Genomic DNA, 22,687 nt, shown 5'->3' with positions numbered 1-22,687 from the left:
ATTAATTGAAGAAACAAATAGGATTATCCGCCCCTTCATTTGCCTTTCCCAGTGACTTCGAAGCTGCTTTACAGATCGTAAGTCCATCAGTCCGTGGATAGCGTGCTTGTAGCCTACCTGTTGGGTTTCGGTCGATAGCCATCAGGTTATTTGCGTGATGCGACTAGGTGATTGAGTACTGAATATTTCAGCACTTGTCGCGGCGGCCTAATCGTTTTGTTTCAGAATTCTACGCTGCCCTTTCCCTTGATCATCAAACATTTAACATGATTCGGCTGTCAAGCAGGGTGGAATTATTGGCGAAGACAAAATGACTCGTTTTAAAGCTGTAATCCTTTTCTCTCGTAGGAGCTTCGCAATATTTTACGTGTGACGGTAATTGGTTAAACGTTTCAACATTGGAGGTAAAATGGACACGAATTAGACGCAACGAGACAAGTGAGCGATACCTTACGAACTGTAAATGGATGTACACTCGTGTAAGTAAATTATCGTGTTTTCTTTTCTGGTGTGACAACAAAGAAGACTAGGTCACGAATTTAATAATTCGCGAAGTGATGTTATAGGAAGCCCGAACATTTCATTGTGCAGTTAGTGGACTTCGTAATAAAAAGGTGGTGTTGGAAGCTTATGTGTATTATATTTTAACTTCACTTCGTAACCGAGTGCTAGTAGGCTTCTCCCTTCCACAAGCTTCTTATCAACATCCGTTAAGACTTTTATCCGCATCCATGGAGATTACAATTTTGTATACCATTTTAAATCATGTTGTACACCAGAGCTCTAACGGTGGGTTTCAGACTGGCCTGAATTTTCCTGTGCTCAAGTCGAGCAACGGTAATTTACACTCCACAGACCATGGAGGTGGAGATGGATCTTCACGACATTTTCATGTAACATATTTGGTCATATTCATGATATGTTCTGTAAGCTATAACTTTCCATGATAAATGGTTCAAATGGCTCTGAGCACTACGGGACTTAACATCTGACGTCATCAGTCCCCTAGAACTTAGAACTACTTAAACTCAACTAACCTAAGGACATCACACACATCCATGCCCGAGGCAGGATTCGAACCTGCGACCGTAGCGGTCGCGCGGTTCCAGACTGAAGCGCCTAGAACCGCTCGCCCACTAAGGCCGGCCCGTGATAAATACTGAAACGGATTTTGTGAAATTTTTTGAGGGACATAGCCGCGACAGTGCGAAGCTGGATAAAGTCATGTTGCAACTTATCGTCACATACTGATGCCGGCCGTTGTGGCCGAGCTGTTCTAGGCGCTTCAGTCTGGAACCGCGCGATCGCTACGGTCGCAGGTTCGAATCCTGCTTCGGGCATGGATGTGTGTGATGTCCTTACGTTAGTTAGGTTTAAGTAGTTCTAAGTTCTAGGGGACTGATGACCTCAAATGTTCAGTCACATAGCGCTCAGAGCCATTTGAACCATATTGCATATGCTGCTGTTTCTGGTTTCCATTCAAACGAATAAATCTTCCCCTGTTACTAAAGATTTCCCTGAAGGGGGACACTAAATGAGTCTCTTATAAATTTTTTAATAATAATCGTTTAGTTCATTTATTAGATGTACCGGTAGAAACATTTTTATGCAAGATGGTGCACCTCCGCACATTTCACAGCCTGTGAAGTGGCTGCTGCAGAGGCATTTTAGAAATGCTAGAATTATCGATCGTCTTTTCCCTACAGCCAAGCCGTTAAGACGAACTGATCGTAATCCGTGTGACTTCTGGCTGGTCGTTCAAAAATGAAACTTCTTCTGGACGCTGAAATGAAAACGTTAAATGCAATGATTTGTGCTAACATTTAATTAGAAAGTTCACAGGAAGAAATATCGTGGCAGGGCGTAACAACATAACTATGTTGATAATGAGAAGTGGAACTGTAATGAAACATTATTGTGTCAGTTTTACTAAATATTTCTTGTAAGAACCGTAGATAAACGAACTAAGCGCTAAGCACGTGGAAAAGATCACGATATTAGCGTAACTGCCACAGAAACATTGTCAACTGCGAGAAAGAAGCTCTTGGCTATGTGGAGTAATCTGACACGCATTGGGACGAGAGAAAAGTGTTACGCTCGTTTCACAGCACTTACTGCAAACGTGACATCATTTTGAGGTCACGTGCAATATCGACGACCGCTTGATCGGCTATCGAGTTTCTGACAAGGAAGAATATGAATGTTATCGCTCGTCATACCACTCGCTGCAATTTACGCTGTCCTCTTAGGTCCCTCCCTAACCACACAGTCGGAAATTGCTTAATATTTATTTCATCCTTCGTTCTCAAATCATACTGAATATAAATGACATCGAATATTGCAGAACATACTTTTGTTACAAATGTCGCAGAATTTGTTAACAACGCTAAGATGAAAAAACATTTACAGGTGACGGATGCGGAACCACACCTTTCGACCCCAGAAACCTCGACGTTATCCGCTACACTAACGCTTAAAAAAGATCCCAAGTTGAGTCTTCTGTTTTGGTTATCGTCATCTCTCATGAAGGCCTATATAGTTGATGTGTTATTAAGTGACATATGATGACAATGGTGAAGTGTTTGTGGTAAATCTTCATTGTTCCGTTATCTTGAAACGGCATGAAGTACGATACAAGCGTGTTTCCTACTTACTTTGTTAACTATTGACAATAACAACTCACTCGTGAGAGAACACTCTTATATGAGGGCATAGACCGTCGATAAATTATTATGTGAGATTTAAGTGTAGCAATAATTATAATAAATATACGATATGCGTGCATGAAGTCTTGTGAAAGGTCCGTATCGAACGCTAATGAAAGTCGATAGTCGATCATGTGTTCGTCGATATCGCACATGACGTTAAGATGACGTCACGTTTCCCGAAAGTCGTGTGATGCGAGCTTTGCCCTAGAACAAGAGGTGTGACGGAGATTGTAACTTGCAGAAATTTTCCTGTTGTTGAAGAACCTCCATTGTGATATTTTTTAAAGATACAAGTTTATTTAAGCGCTAAGGCGTATAAAAGTCATCTTAAATGTAATTAAATGTTTGTAAAGGCTACAAGAAGATTAAATAAATGAAAGGTTGTGAACAGGGGAGCTGTTTTTCATTCGCAACGAACTTTACTGGAATGTGTAAGTGTTCTCATGTACGCACATAAACAGTCGTCTCCCTTAATGAATGAGTGCTGGTTCGAGCCTGCGCACGGTTCAGATCCATCTTAATAGGTGTTCTTCCATGGAAACTGTTTTAATTTTATCAGTAACTCACTCCCAGTCTGTGGTTAGCTACATCAGCGGCACGGAGCAGAAGAGAGCTGCAACTTTCCAGGACAGTTCTCTTTCAGATTGCAGCGACTGTGGAAATCAAATACTGTAGAAATACTTTCAAAACTTGCTAGGTAAACTCAGTCCCAGTGAAGGATACTTAGGCATTCAAGAGGCTACACAGACATTGTAGAATTACACATTTCATATTGTAGAAATATTTAAAACTTTATTCATTTGTGAGCAGTAAGTAAACATACAAACTTTAAAAGCGTCAACTGTAGAAAGGACTCTAATTTCGGGGAAATTTTGTGTGTAATATGAAACGTATATAGTGTTTAATCTGTGTTGTGTTCTTTTGTTGCATGCTTTGCAGTGGAGCTGGGTATCATCGCGAGAGCTGAGCAGACTGATCCCATCACAGATGAATTTATTGAGTAAACAATATATGCAATCACAGTTAATGTTCGTCTACTGTAGTTCGCCTGTACCAGTTTTATGAATGAGACCTCCTCATATTAAAAAGCAGAACACTGTTTGTTTCACAGTAGTGAATGCAGTAATTAGTGACATAGTGCATTGTAATGTCATATATTAAAGTGCATAGGCACCTGCACGTATTGTTGAGTTAGGATGATCATAGACTGGAGCATTAAGATCCAATACTGAATTCTGGTTATGGCCAGAACCCGTTCACAATACAGCAAAATGCAGCGTGAACAGGAAGCAAATGTTCAGTCCATTTCTGAAGGTTCTTTGGGAGCAGAGGCAATAGCTTCCCTGCAGGGAGTCATGGATCCATTAGCAAATATCGTAAAGCAGTTAAAAGTTTTAGCCACGATTGTTACTCATGTTTCTGCAAAAGTAGCTGATATAGAAACTAAGCAACCTGAAATGAACACTAAGGTACAGAACGTTATAACTGAGCAAGATTTAAGAGTAGATTACTGCTTCTGTTTCAGGTACAACTAGAAAATGAGAACAAATGTCGAATGAAATAACGCAGAACAATCTTCGAACGAACTGACAGAGGTTTCACAGCATATTAAGGATATGAGCAAGCGTCAGGGTACTGTGGAATCTGCGGTAGGTCAGTTAAAAACGACTATTAACAGTATGTCATCAGGATATGAGGGACTCATTTCTGAGAAATTTAACGAACATAGGACGCATTTTTCGAATAAACTTGAAGAGTAGGCTCGAGTGGAAGGAGCTGAAGCTTCTGCTTACGTACAACAAAGCATACAGGAAGCTATTTCTAACCCATCGATAGAGAACTTGCCTTCCACTGAAGTATGAAAGATTGTGTTACAGTAAGTTAAGGAGCAGATTGGCTCAGACTTCGTTGGGTGGGAAAAAAAAAAAAACGTCAGTCGACATGTTTTCTAGAGAAATGAAAGAGGTCCAAGGGGCAATACAGAATCCGAAACCAGAGATTCGTGGTAAGCATTTATGACAAACCTCGAGCCCCGCACCAGCTAGAAGCAGCCTGCAGGGGTATCAGACATTTTGTGCTAACAGTTCTGATGCTGCCAGTGGTGTGCTTTCACCTACTAATTTAGATACAGCGGCGCTGATGGAAGAGAAGCTGTTAAAGCATAGGCAATTTCAGCCTTTCTCAGCAGGGAAGATGACTGTTAATCCCGTCCTATTTACTACAGTATTTACTGGAGTTTTACCCTGAGTGTGCACAGTGACGCAAAAGATCAGCTTTGTTGCAGATATTTTCAAGGGATTCAGCGCGTTGGGCTACAGATATGATGGATCAGTATCTGACGTATGAGGAATCTGAACGTGTCTTCCTCGCAAAACACTGGCCACGTGGGATACAGAAACAGTTGGAACAACAAGTTTTTAATCCAGAAGTGTTTCCACATAAGTATATGAAAAAGCCCGTTATTGTGATGAACCCATTTCACACAAAGACTTATCACTCATATTGAAGGTAAAGTTACTAGTGGAAATACGTTATAAGCTGATTCGTGCGAGCGAGGATAACGTGGATTTAATCCAAGAGGATGTAAAGTTCAGACAGGGACAAGGAAACGGGTTTACGCCAAATCCAAACCAATATAATGAACATACACACATTCAGAACCAAATGCCATACCACATAGCTAACAGTATGAATCAGTCTCTTAAACCGCAATATGGGAATAATATAAATCGTGGTCTTCACAAACAGAACGGCAGTGGTTCAAGTTTAAGGCTTAACCAGAGCGAACAAAATATACCAGATCAGAGACATAATCTTATGTATAGTAACCATCTGAGCCAAAATCAGAACCAACGGTGGTATCAAACAAACCACACGGTTCCTCAACAACAAGCAAATCAGTACTGGCAGGAGCAACCACTGATTGTTACGGAAGTAAATGGTGCATGTGCAATCCAACAAGGGTGCCACCCGGAAAACTAATCTCGATCGCATCGTGCACCAGAGGAGTGGTCGAAGAGTATTACAGCCGCTACATCCAGAACGTGGAGCTCTTCAGGTATAGTGATGGTGCAGAACTGAAAGAGGAACTCTACGTTGAAACAAACAAATGTGATGGGGATTATCCAGTGGAAACGAGTTCAGCGGTAAAAGCAAATAAATTAAAAGTTTTTCTGTGAATTAGATTATGTATAATTTTGTTTGTTTTGGATTAATTTATGTACTGAAGGACTTCCTGTTACTGTTGTTTTCGACACTTTTGCGTCGGAAAATATGATCTCCTTGAAAGGTTGTGTCAAAGAAAGGAATTGGCTAATTTACATGTAACCAGATGTACGACAGTTGGAGCTGTTGACAACTGGTGCAGATGGTGAAGATACAAACGATGCTTACACTGAAACTAGTATATGTAGCGATTCAATGCACCTTCATAGTAATTAATAAATTTATGGTCAGTTGTATCATAGGATGGGAAGGTATATGCGAGAATGACGGAAGGATCGACTTCCCTACTCGAAAGTTTATAATTCAGTTAGATGGTGCCACAACTAGACCTGCTGAGGAAGGAGAGTAAGCATGAGTGATAATGCAGAGGGGCACACATAAAATTGTTTATTGACAGTAAAAAATTGTTTATTGACCGGCCGGCTCGAGTGGCCGAGTGGTTTTAGATGCTTCAGTCTGGAACCAGTCGACTGCTACGACCGCAGGTTCGAATCCTGCCTCGGGCATGGATGTGTGTGATGTCCTTAGGTTATTTAGGTTTAAGTAGTTCTAAGTTCTAGGGGACTGATGACCTCAGAAGATAAGTCCCATAGTGCTCAGAGCCATTTGAACCATTTTTTTTTCTTTTTGTTTATTGACTGCAAGCCTGTTGGTCGGACTTCATCCACAGTTCATTGAATACTATGAGTGTTCAAAGTTAGGCATTACAAGCATTGATCAAAAATGATAGTGCATTGAGAATGGCTAGTTTCTAGCTGAAATATAGATCTGCCAAAAAAATTTCAAAAGGACGACTTATAGCTGAAATCTGTTATTTACAAGTCAACATAACAGTCGCTCAGCGCAACAGACTTCTGAATGGAAGGTAACCTGATGGTTTGTTTATCTGCTTGAGGATTTAATATGTCTTGAAAAGATTTCGATAAGGTTTTGTATTCTAAGTGTAGTTATTGACATCTGTTTGTCCCCTTGTCTGTGAAGTGGTTGAACTAACGTAATCTTGCAGTTTTCTGGAATTGTTTCAGTATTCCACACTTTTTGCAGGTTTACTTTTATAATTGTGACATTCAGATCTCCAACGGCTTTTAGAATTTCTGCTATGAGTCCATATTCACCTGGTTTGTTGTTGTGTTTTAATTGTTTCATACAATGTTTAATCATACCGATGATTGGTAGTTTTGAGTTTTCATTTGGAATATTGTTATGGAATTCTAACTCCCGGGTCGTTTGTTCATAGTTCGTTATACTACCAGTAACTTACAGTTTTCTTCTCTATTAAGTGCAGTTGCGGAATATACCCACATACAAAGTTCTTGAACGTTTTGGAATAGTGTCTTTTATTATATTTTTTAAAGTATTCCTGTATACTTTCAAGTTGATCCATTTGAAAGCACCCTTTCTGTGCCCTAACAATTTTATCTGCTCTCTTCTTCTCAAATTGATAGATTTTCCAATTACTGAAAGTAGTACCAAGCTTTCTTTTTTGCCCATGGGTTTCTCCACATTCATTATTCCACCATCTGTGCTTCATTTGCTTCTCTCTGGAGCTATTTCAACTGCACAATGTTTCATTGTTTCTGTAAAGTTGTTGGAATCAACATTAACTTCCTTCAGTATCTTTTGAAGATCGCATTACTTTTTTTTCGATGTTTCATAATTAATTCTGCTAGTCGTACTGACTGGTGTCATAATATTATGTTTTGGAATAGGTCTCACGTGTACCTCAGTTGGGCAGTAGTCTGAATCAACATCCAACCCTCTCTTTAACGTACCTGATTTCTTGAAAACAGTACCTGGAGATTAAGACGTTGTCAGTAGGACATTGTCCCAAATTGAGTTTTCTTAGTATTCGTGTTTTTTGTTTCGAGGTAGTTTTTTGAAGTATGTTGCCACGATTGTAATTTGCAACGGCTTGCATATTTCTACTAAGCTTGAGCAATTCGCGCTAGTTCTCTTAAGAGCTGGTCAATTTATTATAACTTTTTGAAAAGATTTCTCCTTACCTGGTTGAGCATTGAAGACCATCGTGATTCTTATGTTGTCCTTGTGAACTTTCGACAGCCTGTTTTCCAGATCTCCGCAGAAGTTTTCTCCTTTCTCTCGGTTTCTCCTGTTGTCTTCGTATGTTGGTGCATGACAATTGAGTACTGAGTCATACTTATTCTTGAATGTAATTGTTAAAACAGAGAGACTGCCACTGAAGAATTAAAAACCAACAACACTTCAGAGTCTAATTTTGCGAACTGCAAAGGCCGTTCCTAAAATACTGAGATTTGAGTTGGGAAGTGTAAATGCCGATTTACCTTCAAAAATTCGATAGTTTTCGCTATCCATTATTAGGTCAGCAGCATACCTCGTTTTATGGACAGCTTTAGCAGGATGTTGTTTGCAGTTCAAAAACTCTATCATCTGCTTGAGTTTCCCAACTTTGCAGTAGGAGTTAATATTTATGGCTGCAAATTTATAATTCGTCTTAAACTACAATTTCAGATTGCAGAGGTTTTTAGGTTCCCCATATCGTCTTATCGTGGTGGTGCACACACTCCAGAATCCAAACGTCTCTTTGCGTTCCTTTCAGGAGTCATGACAACCTGGAGTTTTTTCGTCCCACACCATAGTTACCCTATTTTTGCTGCGGGGGTAGACGTTTGTCCACCAGTATTAAAAAGGGAATTGTTAGTGTCAGTGTGTTCTTATCCAGCCGCCGCGAACATAAGACAGACGCTGACTAAATACCGCCCGATACGGGAATGGACATGTTCGGATTTTAATTTCTAGCTTTTATGTTAACCCCAAGGGCAGGGCTGGTTCTTCGCCCAGTTTCCCCATCCTCTTTCGACAGATTGCGAGATGCTGCCCCAGGCTTGAGACTGGCAACGGCTGTTGTCGATAGTTTTTCTTCGGCAGCAAATAGTCAGATCGCAGACAAATGACTAATAATGCTAGATACCAGAATTTGCCTGTGTCATCGTAGGGAGCACAGGAACTTGGCCCCTTCAAGGGAGTGCTAAGTGGTGGATATCATATATAAAAACGTGAAACTAATCTGGTAGTTGCAGCTCGGCGCATGGGACATTTCGGAAATCGTTAGGAAATTCAATATCCCGAGATTCAAAGCGTCACTTAACAACCGAGGGCAGCGGCGTTTGCGTAGAATTGTCAGTGCTAACAGACAAACAACACTGTGTGAAGTCTTATCGGTTAGGACAGTGCGCCAAAATTTGGCATGAATGAGCTATGGCTGCAGACGACCGATGCGAGTGCCTTTGCTAACCGCACATGGTCGGCACAGCCTTTCCTTGGCTCGTGACCATTTTTGGACCCTAGACGGCTGGAAAACGGTGGCGTGGTCAGATGAGTACCGGTTTGAGTTGCTAAGAGTTGGTGGTAGGGTTTCAGTGTGGCGCAGATCTCATGAAGCCATGGACCCAAGTTATGAACAAGGCACTGTGCCACCTGGTGGTGGTTCCATAATGGTGTGGGCTGTGTTTACTCGGAATGGACTGGGTCCTCTGGTCCAACTGAACTTGGAGACCATTTGCAGCCATTCATGGACATCATGTTATGAAACAACGGTGGAATTTTTATGGATGAGAATGATCCATGTCACTGGCCATAATTGTTCGCTAATGGTTTTAAGAACATTCTGGACATTTCGGGCAAATGATTTGGCCACCTAGATCTCCCGACGTGAATCCCATCGAACATTCATGGGACTTAATGTAGAGGTCAGTTCATGCACAAAATCTTGCACCGACAACACTTCCGAAATTATGGACCGCTATAGAGGCAACATGGCTCAATTTTTGTGCACAGTGCTTCCACCACTTGTTCAGTCCATTCTGCGTCGGGCTGCTGCATTAGGAGGTAACCTCTGACTTTTTTCATCTCAGCTTTGCATGTTATGCAGATTTGTATTAATGACTTGGTCATTGCGGACTATAGTTACACCATCACGTTGAAACAACATCTCATGTATTCGTGATAATATTTGTTAAAAAAGAGTCTTTTTTATTTTTTAAACAAATTTCGTCTAATCATAGGAGAAGTTTTACGAAGTAGGGTTTATAAATAGAAGTCGATTTCACAAATTACTACACTTTTATTTAGATGAAGAGACCATTTGGGATCTTAATCCAGCGTTACCCTTGGAAAACAAAAACACAGAAAACTAACAAGAAAAGAATCCGTAGATAAGAATGTAGAATATTGATTCACACCCCTGCGAAGACTGAAAGAAGACCAAAATTATAGCTCCTCCTCTGCGCAACTGGATTTGCAAATGAACAAGTGAAATGACCCAGTGAACCTCGCATTCACGCTACACAAAGAATCATTTAAATTGCGAGCCGCTCAGAGTTAGGACATTGGTATATGAAACTAACACTTCATGCTACAGCAAGAACCGAGACTTACATCTTCGACCTGCACAGTGATGACGGGGTGACAACCAGGAAACAAGACGGTACGACTCCCAGGCAACAAAAGTCAGGAAAACGGAAGTTCTCCGTTCTTAGCCCAGACGTCGTTGGCTTTTAGCCAATGTGACTGATCGAAAATTGCCTCAAAGCTTTAAAATAGAGGCGAATACCGCAAAGATGTCCGTGATATGTCGTACAAAATTACACAAACCGTTTCTAAAATTGATACCAAGTTTGAATGGTCTTTTACTATTTTTTGGCGAAGCATACACCGTGTATAGAAGGGAAGGCAATATATTGGATTGGCCAAAAGAAATGTTGTTGAGATGGTGCGAAATTTCTCACATTTCAGGGCAACAGAAAGGCAGGATTCGTGTTGACATCGATGTTCTAGAGGTACTTGTTGCACCTCAAGTAGAAACTTGGGTGCTATGACACTGTTGCGGCAGTACGTTAGGGATTAACTCCCGGGGACCGCAAATTGAGGATACGATGAGCAGGCCATGGGAACCACCCCACGCTTTCGGTCAACCCTTCAGCAAACTTTTATCTCCCAAAACCGTTATAATATCCAGAGAAATAAAAATTGGATGTAATACAAAAATGTCACTGGCGCTCGTCGTATCCTTGGTCTTCCTTCGCTACGCCCTCAGGATGGCGAACCTATGATTGGACACTGATGACAGAGTATTAACTTTCAATCACCTGGACAACTACGCTTGAGTACGAATTCGCTCTCGTCTGTCTATAGTCGTCCAATGCAGTCTGATAAACGATATTTCTTTGCCATTTAACCAAGTTCACTAAGCTGGTTTCGCTACTTATATTTTCTCACAACATAAAAGACCATTTAATACTCAGTTATACTGTTCTCTGTCACGTACAGGAAACGAATGTGAACCGAAACATTGCTGGTTTCCATGTGGTAGGTTTGAGTAGCATTACAATTGTAACAACACGGCAAGATTTTTGTCAATTGCTTTATATTCTTACAAGCTGTAGCTGTTTTTACGAAACCCTTAATCAATAGAAAACAATGTGCATACTAATGAGAGACATTAACAAGGGAAGGTATCCGGTCAAAGCGTTTTAACAAAAATAGATGACCACGTGAACGTGCAGATGGGTTTAGAAAGTAAAAGAACATTCGAAAAAAATGTTTTAATTATTTGGGATTTCACGTCGCTGTAGAAAGGAATAAAATACAATAAAGTAATACAAAGAAATAACAAAAACTAATGCTTGGCGGCATAAAAAACGGTTGTATTTTACGGTACAAAAACATGAATTACATGAAACGGTCACGGAACGTGTGTATGACAAATGGGCAGAAATTCAGCCAGGAATGAATTTCGCCGCTATGAACATTTCAAACTGTACATCGGAGGCCAGAAAGAATGTTACTCATATGTATGACGAAGGAAGAGCAATAGCCATATAGTGGACTGGGTGAAAGAACCATTGAGTAGAATAACCGACATTCCAGAAGTATAGGCAGTCGGTGAATAACAAGGCGATAGGAGGACGTCACAGAACGTTAAAGGATACAGAAACGGGAGTAAATTATAAAAGTGCTGGTAACAGCACAGTTAAGAAGGTACCGTGTCATCCGTGTCATCAGACCTCTGATTCTGTCGGTGCTCAATTAGGATTGTGCAGCCTTACGTCACTTTGCTCTTTCCCCACTAAGTGGTCTGACGCTGCCGCCGTCGAATACAACTCAGTCACTGACGTGCCCCCCCATGCGTTGGCGTGCGCTAGCTCACACTGCACGTCGTGACGTCAGCGGACTGCGGCAGGGGCGTTCGCAGAATGCGGACGATGACAATCCGCTTCTTCAACAAATTAACAGGTGTATGGCAAGGGCAGTTTCCAACTTGTTCCATCTCGTTTTTGTATGCGACATATTTCACCGTGTGAATATGCATTGAATGTCTGAAGGTTCAAAGGGCTCTAAGCCCTATGGGACTTAACATCTGAGGTCATCAGTCCCCTAGACTTAAAACTACTTAAACTTAACTAACCTAAGGACATGACAGACATCCATGCCCGAGGCAGGATTCGAACCTCTCAAATCTAATCAGGCATTCTACACATGCTACATGACATTCATTATGACCAGTATGCTATAAGAGGTCTTGCATCACATATATAATCTAGCGTTTGAAAATAATAGCGACATGATCTGTGAAAACCGTAGCAGCTATAGCAGAAGAGAGCCCAAATTATACTCATTCATAAAAAGTAGAACGCCACAGACAGATTACAGGCGATATATTTAAACACCCCCCATGAACCATGGACCTTGCCGTTGGTGGGGAGGCTTCCGTGCCTCAGCGATACAGATAGCCGTACCGTAGGTGCAACCACAACGGAGGGGTATCTGTTGAGAAGCCAGACAAACGTGTGGTTCCTGAAGAGGGGCAGCAGCCTTTTCAGTAGTTGCAAGGGCAACAGTCTGGATGATTGACTGATCTGGCCTTGTAACAATAACCAAAACGGCCTTGCTGTGCTGGTACTGCGAACGGCTGAAAGCAAGGGGAAACTACAGCCGTAATTTTTCCCGAGGGCATGCAGCTTTACTGTATGATTAAATGATGATGGCGTCCTCTTGGGTAAAATATTCCGGAGGTAAAATAGTCCCCCATTCGGATCTCCGGGCGGGGACTACTCAAGAGGATGTCGTTATCAGGAGAAAGAAAACTGGCGTTCTACGGATCGGAGCGTGGAATGTCAGATCCCTTAATCGGGCAGATAGGTTAGAAAATTTAAAAAGGGAAATGGATAGGTTGAAGTTAGATATAGTGGGAATTAGTGAAGTTCAGTGGCAGGAGGAACAAGACTTCTGGTCAGGTGACTACAGGGTTATAAATACAAAATCAAATAGGGGTAATGCAGGAGTAGGTTTAATAATGAACAGGAAAATAGGAATGCGGGTAAGCTACTACAAACAGCATAGTGAACGCATTATTGTGGCCAAGATAGATACGAAGCCCACACCAACTACAGTAGTACAAGTTTATATGCCAACTACATCTGCAGATGACGAAGAAATTGAAGAAATGTATGATGAAATGAAAGAAATTATTCAGATTGTGAAGGGAGACGAAAATTTAATAGTCATGGGTGACTGGAATTCGAGTGTAGGAAAAGGGAGAGAAGGAAACATAGTAGGTGAATATGGATTGGGGCTAAGAAATGAAAGAGGAAGCCGCCTGGTAGAATTTTGCACAGAGCACAACATAATCATAGCTAACACTTGGTTTAAGAATCATGAAAGAAGGTTGTATACATGGAAGAACCCTGGAGATACTAAAAGGTATCAGATAGATTATATAATGGTAAGACAGAGATTTAGGAACCAGGTTTTAAATTGTAAGACATTTCCAGGGGCAGATGTGGACTCTGACCACAATCTATTGGTGATGACCTATAGATTGAAACTGAAGAAACTGCAAAAAGGTGGGAATATAAGGAGATGGGACCTGGATAAACTGAAAGAACCAGAGGTTGTACAGAGTTTCAGGGAGAGCATAAGGGAACAATTGACAGGAATGGGGGAAAGAAATACAGTAGAAGAAGAATGGGTAGCTTAGAGGGATGAAGTAGCGAAGGCAGCAGAGGATCAAGTAGGTAAAAACACGAGGGCTAGTAGAAATCCTTGGGTTACAGAAGAAATATTGAATTTAATTGATGAAAGGAGAAAATATAAAAATGCAGTAAATGAAGCAGGCAAAAAGGAATACAAACATCTCAAAAATGAGATCGACAGAAAGTGCAAAATGGCTTAGCAGGGATGGCTAGAGGACAAATGTAAGAATGTAGAGGCCTATCTCACTAGGGGTAAGATAGATACTGCCTACAGGAAAATTAAAGAGACCTTTGGAGATAAGAGAACGACTTGTATGAATATCAAGAGCTCAGATGGAAACCCAGTTCTAAGCAAAGAAGGGAAAGCAGAAAGGTAGAAGGAGTATATAGAGGGTCTATACAAGGGCGATGTACTTGAGGACAATATTATGGAAATGGAAGAGGATGTAGATGAAGATGAAATGGGAGATATGATACTGCGTGAAGAGTTTGACAGAGCACTGAAAGACCTGAGCCGAAACAAGGCCCCCGGAGTAGACAACATTCCATTGGAACTACTGACGGCCTTGGGAGAGCCAGTCCTGACAAAACTCTACCATCTGGTGAGCAAGATGTATGAAACAGGCGAAATACCCTCAGACTTCAAGAAGAATATAATAATTCCAATTCCAAAGAAAGCAGGTGTTGACAGATGTGAAAATTACCGAACTATCAGTTTAATAAGTCACAGCTGCAAAATACTAACACGAATTCTTTACAGACGAATGGAAAAACTAGTAGAAGCCAACCTCGGGGAAGATCAGTTTGGATTCCGTAGAAACACTGGAACACGTGAGGCAATACTGACCTTACGACGTATCTTAGAAGAAAGATTAAGGAAAGGCAAACCTACGTTTCTGGCATTTGTAGACTTAGAGAAAGCTTTTGACAATGTTGACTGGAATACTCTCTTTCAAATTCTAAAGGTGGCAGGGGTAAAATACAGGGAGCGAAAGGCTATTTACAATTTGTACAGAAACCAGATGGCAGTTATAAGAGTCGAGGGACATGAAAGGGAAGCAGTGGTTGGGAAGGGAGTAAGACAGGGTTGTAGCCTCTCCCCGATGTTGTTCAATCTGTATATTGAGCAAGCAGTAAAGGAAACAAAAGAAAAATTCGGAGTAGGTATTAAAATTCATGGAGAAGAAATAAAAACTTTGAGATTCGCCGATGACATTGTAATTCTGTCAGAAACAGCAAAGGGCTTGGAAGAGCAGTTGAATGGAATGGACAGTGTCTTGAAAGGAGGATATAAGATGAACATCAACAAAAGCAAAACAAGGATAATGGAATGTAGTCTAATTAAGTCGGGTGATGCTGAGGAAATTAGATTAGGAAATGAGACACTTAAAGTAGTAAAGGAGTTTTGCTATTTGGGGAGCAAAATAACTGATGATGGTCGAAGTAGAGAGGATATAAAATGTAGACTGGCAATGGCAAGGAAAGCGTTTCTGAAGAAGAGAAATTTGTTAACATCGAGCATAGATTTAAGTGTCAGGAAGTCATTTCTGAAAGTATTTGTATGGAGTGTAGCCATGTATGGAAGTGAAACGTGGACAATAAATAGTTTGGACAAGAAGAGAATAGAAGCTTTCGAAATGTGGTGCTACAGAAGAATGCTGAAGATTAGATGGGTAGATCACATAACTAATGAGGAAGTACTGAATAGGATTGGGGAGAAGAGAAGTTTGTTGCACAACTTGACCAGAAGAAGGGATCGGTTGGTAGGACATGTTCTGAGGCAACAAGGGATCACCAATTTAGTATTGGAGGGCAGCGTGGAGTGGAAAACATCGTAGAGGGAGACCAAGAGATGAATACACTAAGCAGATTCTGAAGGATGTAGGTTGCAGTAGGTACTGGGAGATGAAAAAGCTTGCACAGGATAGAGTAGCATGGAGAGCTGCATCAAACCAGTCTCAGGACTGAAGACCACAACAACAACAACATAGTTAAACAATAAGTGTTGGCAACATTTGAGATGAGAGAGTAGATAGGTGAGGAGGGAGAGAAACGTGACTCAACGGAAGTAATGAAGATAGGGGGAAGAACGTTGGTGGCCTCGTTGGTGGTACATGCACAACCTTTCATGGGTCTACATTCGTGGCTTTGTGATGATTATGAAGAAAAAGGTTGAATTGTTTCTTCGAAACCAGGCATTTGTAATGAAACATACACAGACCGAGAAAAAGGCATTTAAACTTTTATATGGAATTTATTATCTTTATTGTTACAAGTTGTAAATTAATAACAGCCTGCTCCGTACTGTAAGTAAACTTCATCATCACACTGCTAAGATAACAGTTATGTTCTCCTCTTTTAGCCTATTTAGCTATCTTTTTTGCTGAAACCTGAAACTTTTCGCTCTTCCCAGGTAAACCTAGTGAAGCCTTTTTCTTCTTCTTTTCGTTTGGGCCATCTGACGATCACATCAATTTGGTTCAGATTCATTTTTCCAAGTCTCTATACTTGAACAGTATTCGTTGGTTCCCACACTTTGCCACGTTCTGCGTTCTTCTGTCCTTAATGATTTTGCATTGTGTCTAATTCTGCCTTGGGAACCTATGACAGCTTAATTTTTTGTTTAGAAGCAACCCTGCTGTAAATCTCCGTTCCCTGGATTCACATTTCAACTGGGCACAGCCTAGAACCCTGCATTGGCTGCTATTAAATCACGACGCGAAAATCCAGATTGTTCGATAACAGGCCCGTCATAGCCCTGGTCTAGTATGGCCGTTGGTGAGTAATGTCTGGTCGCACTGTTGGCAAACGCTGCGTACAGCGCACGCGCAGGAGATTGCGATTTCCGGCAGAGGAAGTTTCCATATGGCACCAACTACCTGCAAACCATTGCACATGCGCGATTTCTGCGCCTGTGCATTCTTCGCGCGCGTGTTCTAGAAACGGGGCGTCGACGTGCGACTGACGGTATGTCAGTCGTACCTGGCCACCAGGAGGGTTGAACCATCTGAAGATGTCGGACAGTTGCTCCGAGGAAATATTGTGGAATTTGCGCAACGTGATCCGGCGGCAAACCGGTGAAGACTGTTTACAACACATCCGCCGGGAAAGCTTGAAGAGTGACACTGGTCGCAATGTTTACAGAAACGTTTGATGAAATCGGTGTTCGCTCCTGAACAATACAATCCAAACTTTGAATTTTTACGAAAATAATTAGAAAACTATCTAAACAAACTCGTTTCTGGGATGAACCAGTTTCACATACTGTTGTTATACAGATTTGGAATGCCAAACTACCCATTAACATTAGAGAAAAAATTGTACAGGCACCTGAGAGCAATTTCGAGTACTTCTTGACGATCTTACATTCCATAGATTTGATTTATGAAGATGTGAGGCAGAGCGGTTACAGCCAAAATATTTATCGAACGGTGGTGGAAATCAATTTCCGCCGCACCAAGCGCAATACAACGTCAACAATGCCGAGTGCGCGGCTGAGCCACGATCGGCGTTTGTCGATCCAGGCTTTGCAGAGCAAATGGAAAACCAAAATTTTGGAGGAAATTTTACTTCCAATTACAATTCTAATTACAGCCAAGGCTTTAAGAGAAAGAGGAAGAATGGTGGTAGGAATTATTCTGGCAACGGAAATAGAAACTGGAATAGGCAGGATGGTACAAATCAGTGGGGACACGCTTATAACCAGTGTCAACCACAGCACAGTAGCAATAACAGCTTAGCCGATCCAAGAAATACCCAATGGCAGTATGCTAAAAAAAACCAACTGTTTAAATTTCAAGCACAAAATACACATATCAAAAAAAGTTTTGCACACCCAAGTTCCCAGAACTCCTGAAGATAGACGTTGACTGTCTATATTGTTTCACAGACACAGTCCCTTTGAATGTTCAGAGATGTCACTAAATCCCCACACAGATGTAAACAACCATGCATGAGCAGCGCCTATTAGACGGAGGGGATCCGGCAGTCGATCATTCCAGTCATTTCACCCGGAAAGAGGTACACGGCTCGCGTTGTCTGTCGTTCAACCATGCCTGGACGACCGATACTGCGGTTCGATCGTGTACGCATTGTTACTTTGTGCCAGGAAGGGCTCTCAACAAGGGAAGTGTCCAGGCACCTCGGAGTGAACCAAAGCGATGTTGTTCGGACATGGAGGAGATACAGAGAGACAGGAATCGACGACGAAATGCCTCGCTCAGGTCGCCCAAGGGCTACTACTGCAGTGGATGACCGCTACCTACGGATTATGCCTCAGAGGAACCCCTACAGGAACGCCACCATGTTGAATAATGCTTTTCGTGCAGCCACAGGACGTCGTGTTACGACTCAAAGTGTGCGCAACAGGCTCCATGATGCGCAAATTCACTCCCAACGTCCATGCGAGATCCATCTTTGCAACCACGACACCATGCAGCGCGGTACAGATGTGCCCAACAACATGCCAAATGGACCGCTCAGGATTGGCATCACATTCTCTTCACCGATGAGTGTCGCATATGCCTTCAACCAGACCATAGTCGAAGACGTGTTTGGAGGCAACCCGGTCAGGCTGAACGCCTTAGACACACTGTCCAGCGAGTGCAGCAAGGTGGAGGTTCCCTGCTGTGTTGGGGTGGCATTATGTGGGGCCACCGTACGCCACTGGTGCTTCTGGAAGGCGCCGTAACGGCTGTACAATACGTGAATGCCATCCTCCGACAGATAGTGCTACCATTTCGGCAGCAAATTGGCGAGGCATTCGTCTTCATGGACGACAATTCGCGCCCCCATCGTTCACATCTTGTGAATGTCTTCTTTGAGGATAACGACATCGCTCGACTAGAGTGGTCAGCATGTTCTCCATACATGAACCCTATCGCGCATGCCTGAGATAGATTGAAAAGGGTTGTTTGTGGACGATGTGACCCACCAACCACTCTGAGGGATCTATGCCGAATGGCCGTTGAGGAGTGGGACGATCTAGACCAACAGTGCCTTGATGAACTTTCGGATAGTATGCCACGGCGAATACAGGCATGCATCAGTGCAAGAGGATGTGCTACTAGGTATTAGAGGTACCGGTGTGTACAGCAATCTGGACCACCACTTTTGAAGAACTCGCTGTATGGTTGTACAACATGCAATGTGAGGTTTCATGAGCAATGAAAAGGGCGGTAATGATATTTATGTTGATCTCTATTCCAATTTTCTGCACAGGTTCCGGAACTCACGAAACCGAAGTGATGCAAGACTTTTTTTGATGTGTGTAATATTACGCTTGTGAACTTAGGAGCAAATAAGGGCCGAGATGCTCAACGTATAAATAATGCACCGGCCGTAAACAATATCGAAGTGACGAATAAGACACCAACCGGCAATAATGTGGCGCTGAACTGAACATGAACGAGCGAGGTAGCGCAGTGGTTAGCACACTGGACTCGCATTCGGGAGGACGACGGTTCAATCCCGCGTCCGGCCATCCAGATTTAGGTTTTCCGTGATTTCCCTAAATCGCTCCAGGCAAATGCTGGGAATGTTCCTTTGCAAGGGCACGGCCGACTTCCTTCCCCGTCCTTCCCTAATCTGATGAGACCGATGACCTCGCTATTTGGTCTCTTCCCCAAAACAATCCAATCCAACTGAACATGGCCACATTATGCCCTCCAATGTTGGCCATGGATAGTCGTGGGGGCGATCCATGCAATCAGCATAACAAATTACTAAGATACCAAGATGAAGCTGAGTTACGTGATGTGTTGACAAATGATGAAATACCCTATTTGTACGAGGAGGATGGCATAGTTCAACCAAGTATACAGGCGCTAGTAGGAAAAATATCGATCAATATCTTACTGGAGGCCGGTGCCGAGATTAGTGTGATATCGAAAGCCCTTTTCAAAGTGAGTGACAGTCACAAGGCCCTACCAACCTACCCAGTACACAACTGTAGGATACTAAGTGCCATAGGTGTCAAATCCAAGATGATTAAAGTGCAAACCATGACCGAAGTAAGTTTGAGGAGATCGTATTCCTGTCGATTTTCCTGGTGGTCGAAGGTTGACAGAACGATGTATTTTCGGACTGGATTTCCTGATGGAAAAGTGTGCTAAAATTAATTTAGAATCGGGAAATGTCATCTGTTTATTAATGGTCACGACTGTGTAATAGATTTAATAAAAGTTATAGGTAGGATTGGTAAGCTTTGTAAAAACATACACATTCAAATTTTGAAGGTCAACGCATTTCACTGCCATGACTCGCCAGAACAGCGGTGCCAACAAGTGGAGCGTGATGGAATCGAAAATATGGTAGAAGAGTGCACAGAGATTTCTCCGCTACAAAAAGAAGAACTTAGAAGTTTAATGTTTGAATATGCACGTGTGTTCGATAAATGACCCGGAGTTATTAGAACCCATCGGTACCCCATGGATATTCGGCCCCTCGACACGCTTTGCAAGAACACATATTCCATACCATGGTCGCAAAGAGAGGCCGTAGCTCAGGAGATAAAAAAGATTTTGTCTTGGAATATTATTGAGACCCCGTTATCACCATAATACAGCCCGCTACTCGCAGAAGAAAAAGGCAGATAAAACAGTGAGGCTCGTTCTCGACGCCCGGGAAATTAATAAAATTATTATCCCAGTAACCACCCGGCACGAAAATTTTGAGGAACAATTACAACGGTTTCATAGTGTGTAGTATCTGTCCTGTGTTGACTTCCGGAGTTTTTATTGGCAGATCGCTCTGTTACCTGAAAGCAGAAAGTACACAGCCTTTATTTCTGCAGGCACATCTTACCAGCACTGCGTTTTACCCTTTGGGTTGAACGTTAGTGCAGGAGTCTTCATAACTGCAGTTGAAACTGTATTAGGGCCTGATCTCCTAGACAAGCTCACTGTGTACACTGATGGTATAATAATGGCAATATCTATCCGGGATGAGCCTTTAGAGCTACTAGAGAGAATGCTACAGAGATTTTCGGCAGCTGGAGTAACAGCGAATCTTAAGAAATCAAAGTTTGTTTGGAAAAACAATAAATTTGTAGATCATATATTTTCACGTGCTGGAGTAAAGCCTGACCCTGAAAAATTGATGGCGATTAACAATTTTCCTATATCTTGCACAAAACGGAAGCTGAAAGCGTTCATGGGTTTGTGTTCTTTCTTCAGCCATTTTGTATCTAATCAACTGCAAATAGTACCGCCTTGTTAGTATTGTTCTAGAATGGCAGGCGGTGGATTTGGGCACAACAGTACCAAGCCGTCTTCGAGGACATAAAACATGATCTGGTAAACTCTTGGTCATCCAGACATGAGCCAAGACTTTTGTATCGTTACCGATGCATCATTTTCAGATTTAGGTGCCTGCCTCTATCAGATGACAGAAGGTACGGGCACCGAAGATTTGAAGGTGATCAGTTTCGCTAGCAGAACACTTACTGAATGTGAACGCAGGTACTCAACAACAGAGTTGGAGGCTCTCTCTATAGTGTATGCATTTAAGAAATTCCATTATTATCTGTTTGGTAAGCATGTGCAAGTATACAGCGATCATCAATTTTCTACTTACTAGTAGGTTGTAAAACAATGGAATTGTAAGGGGGACACTATTCTTACAAGTACACGATTTTGAAATTATACATATGAACGGTAAAGGCAACGTAATTGCTGATGCCTTATCACGATTGCCTCAAGGTTTATCTGAAATCGAGGAATTAGCATAACAGGATACAGAGTTTAGGACTATGCTTATAAAGTACATTAAGTTTAGATAATAATTATTGGATATGTGTAAGAACTCGGCTAAACTGCAAGAGCAGGATTGTCAGTAGAAAAAAGTAAGGTTTCAGTTAAGCAGCAATCCACAGGTGCCGGTGCGAGAGCACTACCAACCTTATCATGATGTGTTATTTTAAGGAGAAACCCAGACAGCGATTTGTGGTGTGTTTGTATTCCCAAAGCGTGTGAAGCGAATTTAATTTAGCACACTCATTTCACTTGGGGACACTACGGTGCCCGTAATTGCTGTAAGAAGTTAAATGTTTACTGCATTTTCCTAATATGCTCAGACTCACCCAGTAAGTTTTCAAAGCTTGTATTGTTTGCCGGAAGGCTAAGCCTCCGAATCAGAACTATGAAACAGTACTACATCATATACTGCCAAAGGAACCACTTAAAACTAGTTTATATTGATGCTACAGGGCCCCTGCCCTCTGCTCGAGATGATGTTAAATACATAATAGGCGTGTACGATGTATTTTCCATACATGTGAAACTGTATGCCACAAAATCCACGGCAGCTAAGCCTATCACCAAACATATGCTAAATGACTATTTTCTCTTTGTTGGTAAACCTTAACTGATTTTATCTGACAATGCAACTATTTTTACCTGCCAAGCTTGGAAAAAGTTTTTAAGGGAGCAGCAGATCCAGCAAATTTTGATATCAATGTATAGCCCGCAATCCACTCTCATTGAAAGAATGTTTTGTGAGCTAAATAGATTCATGAAAACGTACGTAGCCGATAAGTAATCAAAATGGATGGACTACTTAAATGTCTTTGAACAGGCAATAAACAATCTATCGATTCACGACACAACAGTGACACTGTCGGATATAAGTCATAACAAGAAGGACGAAAACGAGTGAGTAAATCCTATCCCATCCGTTCCAAGAGATCAAGTAAATTTAGAGGATAAGGGGAGACAAGTGCTAGTTTTTATTACAGGGAATGCC

General features: G+C 41.8%; 1 non-coding gene across 1 annotated transcript; it reads left to right on the top strand.

The window, feature by feature from the left end:
• Positions 1 to 1,463: 1,463 nt before the first annotated feature.
• LOC124596723 lies at positions 1,464 to 1,579 on the top strand. Its single transcript, XR_006978365.1, has one exon. It is a non-coding gene; the product is annotated as a U5 spliceosomal RNA (small nuclear RNA).
• The last annotated feature ends 21,108 nt before the right edge of the window (positions 1,580 to 22,687 follow it).

This window comes from Schistocerca americana, chromosome 2 (genome assembly GCF_021461395.2).
Source record: "Schistocerca americana isolate TAMUIC-IGC-003095 chromosome 2, iqSchAmer2.1, whole genome shotgun sequence".
Lineage (NCBI taxonomy): Eukaryota > Metazoa > Arthropoda > Insecta > Orthoptera > Acrididae > Schistocerca > Schistocerca americana.
This window is presented reverse-complemented; position numbering and strand designations above follow the sequence as displayed.